The 7,572-nt window shown below is 49.5% G+C and overlaps 1 long non-coding RNA gene across 2 annotated transcripts; it reads left to right on the forward strand.

Annotated features, from left to right (window-relative positions):
- Nucleotides 1-629: 629 nt before the first annotated feature.
- LOC136304830 (uncharacterized) lies at nucleotides 630-7,566 on the forward strand. 2 transcript variants are annotated; one of them, XR_010724840.1, is made up of 5 exons: nucleotides 630-775; nucleotides 3,858-3,931; nucleotides 4,010-4,037; nucleotides 4,155-4,320; nucleotides 4,519-7,566. It is a non-coding gene; the product is annotated as an uncharacterized lncRNA (long non-coding RNA). The 2 variants fall into 2 exon arrangements; XR_010724839.1 differs by lacking the exon at nucleotides 3,858-3,931.
- The last annotated feature ends 6 nt before the right edge of the window (nucleotides 7,567-7,572 follow it).

Below are 7,572 nucleotides of genomic sequence, written 5' to 3' on the forward strand. Positions count from 1 at the left end.
CTGCAATAAGGGATAAAGTTGCAAGGAAGGGGAGTATTTATAAATGGTCTCCGTAGTTCCTCGTAATTCTGGGTGTTTGGATTTAGCCTGGGATTGTCAGCTTAAGTCATAAAAAAGCCAACCAGGCTTCTGAACTCTCAATGAATGTTTGAAACACTTCCACAGAAAGACAAGTTAACAATGATTCCAAGGCAAAATTCTAAATGGAGGGTAATGACTTCTGGGGGATTTCCTAAGGAATTGTGGATCTCAGGCATATGGACTTTTGGAGGTGGAATCCCAGTTTCAGCCTTGGGCACCTGCAGAAGAGGGACCCTTACCCATAGCAAGGAAAGCCCGCTGCCCCAGCGTGTCAGGTGCAGACATTGAACTCTCTGGGGAATAAGCAGCAAGTCCGCTCTGCCCCTGCCCTCACACTCGGAGTGGCAGCAGCCGCAAGGTGAGAGCTGTCACAGAATGATTGAGGGGACAGACTAGCCCCAGGTATGAGCTGTAAACGGTGAGGGGAGAACAGAGCAGCCACAGGTGTGACCTGTCAGGATAATGAGGGAGCAGACCAGCTGCAGGTGTGAGATGTTACAATGATGATGGGGCGGTTCCTGCCAGGGGCGGTTTAACAGAGGAGCCTCGGTTCACTTTTCCATTGAGCTGTAGAGGTTGAGGAACTCATGTTGAGTTTCTATGTGGGGTTGCTGCAGTGGTGGGAAAGCCTCTTATAGTGCCTGCAGGAGTACATGGATGTGGAGTGTTTCTTTGTGGCAGACAGCAGCAGCAGGTAAGCCAGTGTGGAGTCATAGGGGGGATTTTTCTCTTTTTCAGCTTTGTTTTGCTAATCTCTTTTAAGTGCTCCCAGAAGAAAAAGGGCTTACGAAGGCAAAAAGAGTTCAAAATGAATAATGAAACTCCTCTTCTGTTTTTGTTTGTGTTTAAAGTAAGAGGGATTTCTCTCCACCTGGGATTTTATAAATAGGGGTACTTATACGTGTTTTTTTTCACTGTTGCTTTCTTTGATGATATATAGTCTTTTGTTTGATTTTTTTGGCATTATTTATTACATGTAATTTGGTTTTTGAGTGAAGATAACTTTATGGGTGGGTTTGAATTTGACATATGTCTTGGTTTAGGAAGACAGGTATCTGCTAGGTAAAATTACAATCAGAGGCTCTTTGGCAAAGATTTGGGAAATAGGAATAGCAGTTCTTTACTAGTATGTAATACGAAGCAAACAAACACAAAAAAAAACTCCCCCCCCACCAAACAACTACAGCATTAATGACAAACGACAACAGTACCAAGAACCTTGAGGGCTTTGTTTCACAAAACCCAGGGCAGTTTGGTTTCGGTGTCCCTGCAGGATCCTCAGAGCACCAAGATGGAACTGTGGAAAAGTCCCGGCAGGTAGCTGGGATGGCAGGGTGTCCCGGCAGGCAGGGGCAGGATGTCCCGGCAGGGCAGGGGGTGCAGGGTCACGCTGCAGCAAGAGGAGCAGCGCCGAAGAAAGCCGAAGGAGAGGCAGGGCCTGGACCAGCTCCCCGCGGGTGGCTGGGAAAACTCCGGATTCAGGCCGAACCGGTGATAGTAGATTTCCCAGGACTGGATCCCTTTGGCCACAGTGAAACTCCTCCAGCCAGCAACAGCCGTTCTCCCCTCCGCGTGCTTTTCGGCAGCTGAGCTCCTCCAGGAGCGGCAGACACGCGTCTCCCCGAACGCCGGAAGCAGAAAAGCACGCCGCTGCCTCAAGCTTTGTCTTTTACCTGCGTTATCTCCCCCTTCCACCTTTTGTCCACCTCTTTGTTTCAGTTAAGTACTCTCAAGTATCCAACACTTGATCTCCTTGGTAACTTGTGGGGAAAAAATTCTTTAGAGAAAGAAGGAACAAACCTAACCCCCAACAACATACAATTAAGTAGCTTTTTTGATAAGCTTCTGATATGTGCTATTGGGGTTTTGATCATTGTGTGCAGGGATTCAGATTGGGTAGGGCCACCCTGGCTGGTTGAAGTTTAGGTGTATTGTTAGAGGCAGCTTTTTTTTTTTTTTCCAAATTTTTTTCTGTTTAATGGTTTTAAAGCGGCCTTTAATAACTTATTGTGTAGCTTTATTTTGCTTGGCAATAGTGTATGATGAGGAATGTGATCTATTTACTTTACATTAGGCTTCTTAGTTTACATGTGGGTTAGGTTGTTTTTGAACTGAGTTGTGTTGTTGGAGGTTTTTATTTTGGTGGGGTATTATGTTTTCCAAGGATTTGTTTCCTGAGGTTTACAGTGGTGTAATTGGTTGTAGTGTGAGGTATGGGGGCGGTTTTATTTATTTAGGGGTGGCTTTTATCATGGTGTGTAGTGTTTTTTTGGTGGGTTTGAGGTAAGGGGCAGTAGTTCATTTCTTGGAGTATAATAATATTTAAAATCAGATTATTGTTTTTTTGTGTTATAGGGATTTGTGTATTTAGCTTGTTTGGCTATAGTATGTGTTCTATAGTTATGGATAATTTGGGAGATACTGTTTATAGTTGAATGGATCTTTTAGTTTTAGGGTGGGGGGGTCCTGGGTATTTACTTTGGAGGTTTTTTCAGGAGACTAGACATAGGAGTTATTTTTATTGTATTTGGTAGCTGGATTAGGAGAAATAATAGTTGGCTTTTGTTTGGTGGATTTTTGTTTGTTTTTTCTTTTCTAAAACTCCTGTATTTGTGTGGTCAGGGTAGTGGTGTTTCTGGTGTAAATCTAAGCATCCATTACTGTTTGTGTGAATTAGGTGGTCCACAGGTAGTATACTGAGACCCTCCCACTGACCGGCACATAGATCTGCTGAGATCATGCATTGATGTTTGGTTTTCTGTATGGTACCTGACTAGATAGACAGCAGCTGGGTGACAGCAAAGAATTCCCAGAGGCAGAGGCAGCCTTCTTTAGCACACGGTATGGATTCTCATCTCTGAACATCCCAGAGATAATTGGAAAGCTCAGAGACACAGAGGGAATGAAAGCAGGGTGCCAGGGCAGGAGTCACTGGGAGGGGTTTTGAGACAGGTTTAGAGACAGGGATGTCCCAGATGTGACCCCTTAGGCTACGTGAAGAGAAAGTCTCATTTTGGATCAAAGTGCTGAGGTGTGCAGGGCAGAGCAGTCTTGGTGTGTATTGTGTCACTTGTCTGTTGTGCACTCTGTGTCTTTTGGGTGTCTCGTATGGTGTGTCTTTTGACTTAGGCCTTTGAACAACCTCTTGGAAATGCTAGGCATTGTTCTTAACAGATCCTATTCCTTGGTGAGGTGCTGATGCCATTAAACCTTATGCTTCGACACATAGTAGAATCCGTCTCTCTTCGCAAGCATGCAGGCTGATGCCTCTTCAAGTCTTGTTCTGAGCTGTATCACCAGCTGTGCACCGCCCTTATCCGTTCCGGTGGATTAGGTCTTGTAAGAATGCCAAGATAGGTAGAGGATTCTGACCGTAGGATTCTTGGGCATCTGTCTCTGCGTCTTCTGGGATAAGTCATCCCGTTGGCATCTTCTTCCTGCAGGGTTCTCTGAGCCTGGTCAGCTCGCCTTCAGTCTTACCTCGGTCATCTCGTTCTTAGTTCGCTGCTCCTTCAGGGTTATTCTTCTTGCCAGAGGATTTGTGTCCCTGTTGTGTCCCCTTGTTTGTCCTGTCCTGTCTCACGGGTGTTGGTGTGTGTTTGGCCCGGAGCTGCTCTGCCTTGCTGCTCAGTCTGGGTGTATGGGTAATAGTACAAGTCCTGGGGACTTGAAATTTGTGATGTAGGGTGTAGTAGGGCTGTAGAGGGTATTCCTAGATTGCCACCAGGTGTCTGGAGCTGTCCAGTTATCCTGCAGCCCTTTGACTTCTGTCCCAGCTTTGTTTCAGATGCAGAGGGATGAAATCCATGGCGGAATGCCCCATCCTGGGTGAGGGGGCTCCCCCGAGAAGGTCAGTCACTGTTTGTGTTTGCAGTGGAGGTGTAAATGGTGGCTATGTTACAGCGCTGTTCTTTGTCGTTTTTTTTAGGAGGTACGGCCGGATATCAGCGGGCAAGGTGAGCAGTGATGGGTAGGCAGTAGTAGTTACTATTGCTCAAGTCTTATTTGCTGGTGCAACTCTAAGCATTCACTGTTCTTTTTTTTTTTTTGATTTTCGGGTGTCCCCCTACCAGATGTGCTGGCCCCGGATGCCAGAGGCCAGATGGGTGCAGCATTAAGGTATATTTGTGGCGTGCTTCAGTCAGAGCTGGGAGGTGCTGTTTCACAGCAACTCGGCGTGATTTTTTGCTTTGCGGGTGCTGCTGCTGTCCTAGGCGTGCCAAGGAACAGAGGGAGCTGGTGAGTCGGCCTTTAGGCAGAGTGACCCACAGGTGTGCGCCGTGCTCAGCACGTACCTTTTCCTTTTGCTGGGTACGCTCCCGGCAGCCTCTGGAGCGGGATGAAGATCTGAGGGGGAGCCACGACAGCGGTGCTGAGGAGCCCCGGGGATTACTCTTCTGGAGGGGGATAGTCGCATTTTCTGTTTTGTGATCCTAGGTAGTGTGAGGAGGTGTGGAGCCAAAGTTTGGGTACAGCGGCCCTGAGGTGGACGCAGAGAACCTCTGGACGTCCACGGTGCTGAGATGTTCGTTTCTGTCGAGGATGCATTTCGCCTGCTGGTGTTCCAAAAGCTAAGTGTTGGGGCTGGCGGTCGGGAGAAGGGAGAAAACCTTTTCAGTCTTGGGTGGTGATTTAAAGTTACCTTACAGGAGAGGGCCCTAGTGGGATGGTCCCCTCAGGATTAAAGGGTGAGGGTTTCTCCTCAGCAGCACCAGAGCCTTGGCAGGGCAGTTCTGACCCATCTCCATGTTCTAGGGAGTTTGACATTGTTGGTCTCCTTTTAGAGTCCAAAGGGTTAGGGTGCAGCGGGGGATTCCTGGCCCAGCACACCCTGGGATCCCTTTCCCAGGAGCATCCTGTTATAGGGCAATGCTGATTGCGAGGTGTACGGTAGTAGGGTTCAGCAGGGGGGGGTTTACAGTGACACACAGAGGCTGAAGGAGGGCTTGAGAGGTAAAGGACTCGAGGGCTAGAGAGCACACAGTGAAAATCAGGGGTACAGGCTAGGATACAAGTCAGAGTACAGGTATACTGGCCCTCACAGCGCTGCTACCAGCACGCTTTCCCTGAGAGCAGGTGCAGGCAGCAGCCCTAGTGCGGGAACGTACCAGACGCTCTGACATGTGCAGACACGGCCAGGCAGGAAGCGATAGTGGGGAGCAGGATCCAGCAGGGCTGGGGATAACGGGGGTTTTCCCGCCCCACCCACCCTGGGATTCCCCGTCTCTCCGCAGCCGGTGGAAGTGCTCCTGATTTCCCTCTCGGGGCGGCGGTTGGTAAGGCTTCGTGCCTTTGCCTGTGCAAAGAGTTTGGCTCTGTCAGCCTCTGCCCTGTCTCAGGGCCACGTTTTTTAGGGTAGGCAGGGAACAACTGTGGATGTACCTGCCCTGCTTGCAGGACAGCTCTTGGGACACTAACGGTGTAGAGCGTCCCCGCCTTGAAGGTGTAGGGCTCTAAAGAAGTAGGGTTCAGAAGGGGGGAGCTTATAGTGACACATACAGAGGCTGAGGCAGGGCTTGAGAGGTAAAGGAGTCAAGAGCTAGAGAACACACAGTGAAAATCAGGGGTACAGCCTAGGATACAAGTCAGAGTACAGGTATACCAGCCCTCACAGCACTGCTGCCAACACTGTTTCCCTGAGAGAGGTGCAGGCAGCAATCCTAATGGCAAGGCAATGCCAGAAGTCCTGAGAGGTGCAGGCAGTACCCCTAAGCTAGGGCCAGACAGGAAGTTCCCATGGTGGGGCAGAGTCCACAGGGTTGAGGTTCACTGGGGATGTCCACCGTGCGTTCCTGTCCTGCCCCAACCGGGGATGCTCACACCCCTAATGGAGGCTGTGGTGGGTGGGCTCAGTGCCAGTAATGCCTCTAAGGCTTTGGCACTGTGAGTGTCAGCCTCTGGACGCAGCTGAGGCGTGCTGCCCGAGGACCCGGGCCTTCTTAGGAGATGGTGAGTAGCAGAATTGCTGGTTTTTGGCTGACGTGCTGCTAAGATTATGCTTTGATATTTGGTTTTCTTGATTGTAGCTGACTTAGGAGACAACCGCCCGGCAACAGCAGGAATTTCCCTGAGGGAGAGGCAGCCTTCTTTGGCACCTGGCGTGGATTTGCCTCCCTGGACATCTGAGAGAGAAGTGGAGGGCTTGGAGCCCCACAGAGGGGATGAAAGCGGGGTGCCAGGGCAGGGGTCAGTGGGAGGGATTTTTTGAGTCAGGTTTAGAGACAGGGATGTCCCAGATGTGACCCCTTAGGCTACATGAAGAGAAAGTCTCATTTTGGATCAAAGTGCTGAGGTGTGCAGGGCAGAGCAGTCCTGGTGTGTGTTGTGTCACTTGTCTGTTGTGCACTCTGTGTCTTTTGGGTGTCTTGTGCTTCATGTCTTGTCCCTTAGCCCTTCGAGGGGCCTATTAAAAATCCTGGCATCCGTCTTAGCATATCTGGTCTCTGCCTTCCTCGGCCAGGCGTCTTTGTTTCGTGTTCTCGGACACACGCGTTGGAATCCGTCTCTCTTCGCAAGCATGCAGGCTGATGCCTCTTCAAGTCTTGTTCTGAGCTGTATCACCAGCTGTGCACCGCCCTTATCCGGTCCGGTGGATTAGGTCTTGTAAGAATGCCAAGATAGGTAGAGGATTCTGACCGTAGGATTCTTGGGCATCTGTCTCTGTGTCTTCTGGGATAAGTCATCCCGTTGGCATCTTCTTCCTGCAGGGTTCTCTGAGCCTGGTCAGCTCGCCTTCAGTCTTACCTCGGTCATCTCGTTCTTAGTTCACTGCTCCTTCAGGGACATTCTTCTTGCCAGAGGATTTGTGTCCCTGTTGTGTCCCCTTGTTTGTCCTGTCCTGTCTCACGGGTGTTGGTGTGTGTTTGGCCCGGAGCTGCTCTGCCTTGCTGCTCAGTCTGGGTGTATGGGTAATAGTACAAGTCCTGGGGACTTGAAATTTGTGATGTAGGGTGTAGTAGGGCTGTAGAGGGTATTCCTAGATTGCCACCAGGTGTCTGGAGCTGTCCAGTTATCCTGCAGCCCTTTGACTTTTGTCCTAGCTTTGTTTCAGATGCAGAGGGATGAAATCCATGGCGGAATGCCCCATCTAAGGTGATGTGGATTCCCTGAGAATATCAGTCACAGTTAAAGATGAGAGTCGCTTATGTCAAATTTATTGGCACTCCAGTGCAGGCCCCTTGCATTTACAGCTTCAAACAAGTGGGTCCCTTGGCAACCGTCCTGGGCAGCAGCTCGACCCTGCTCCGGGCTGGGCTGAGGGAGCAAACACTTGGGGCTGGCACTGCTCCATAGTGAGGGTACTTGTGAAAACACCTGGATTGTCCTGGATATTTTTTTGAGCTTTCTACAAGGTCTTAAGCATCAACTTTGTAAACATAAATGGCAAGGACTGAACACATGAGGCGCTGGAAAATTATACACACCAAAGACACCCTTTTTTTAAAAAATAACTCGGTGGCTTATATGTTAATTTTGAGACTCCTTTTTGGC

The sequence above is a fragment of the Chamaea fasciata genome, unplaced genomic scaffold (genome assembly GCF_029207755.1).
Source record: "Chamaea fasciata isolate MVZ Bird 193981 ecotype frontalis unplaced genomic scaffold, bChaFas1.0.hap1 SCAF_193, whole genome shotgun sequence".
NCBI lineage: Eukaryota > Metazoa > Chordata > Aves > Passeriformes > Sylviidae > Chamaea > Chamaea fasciata.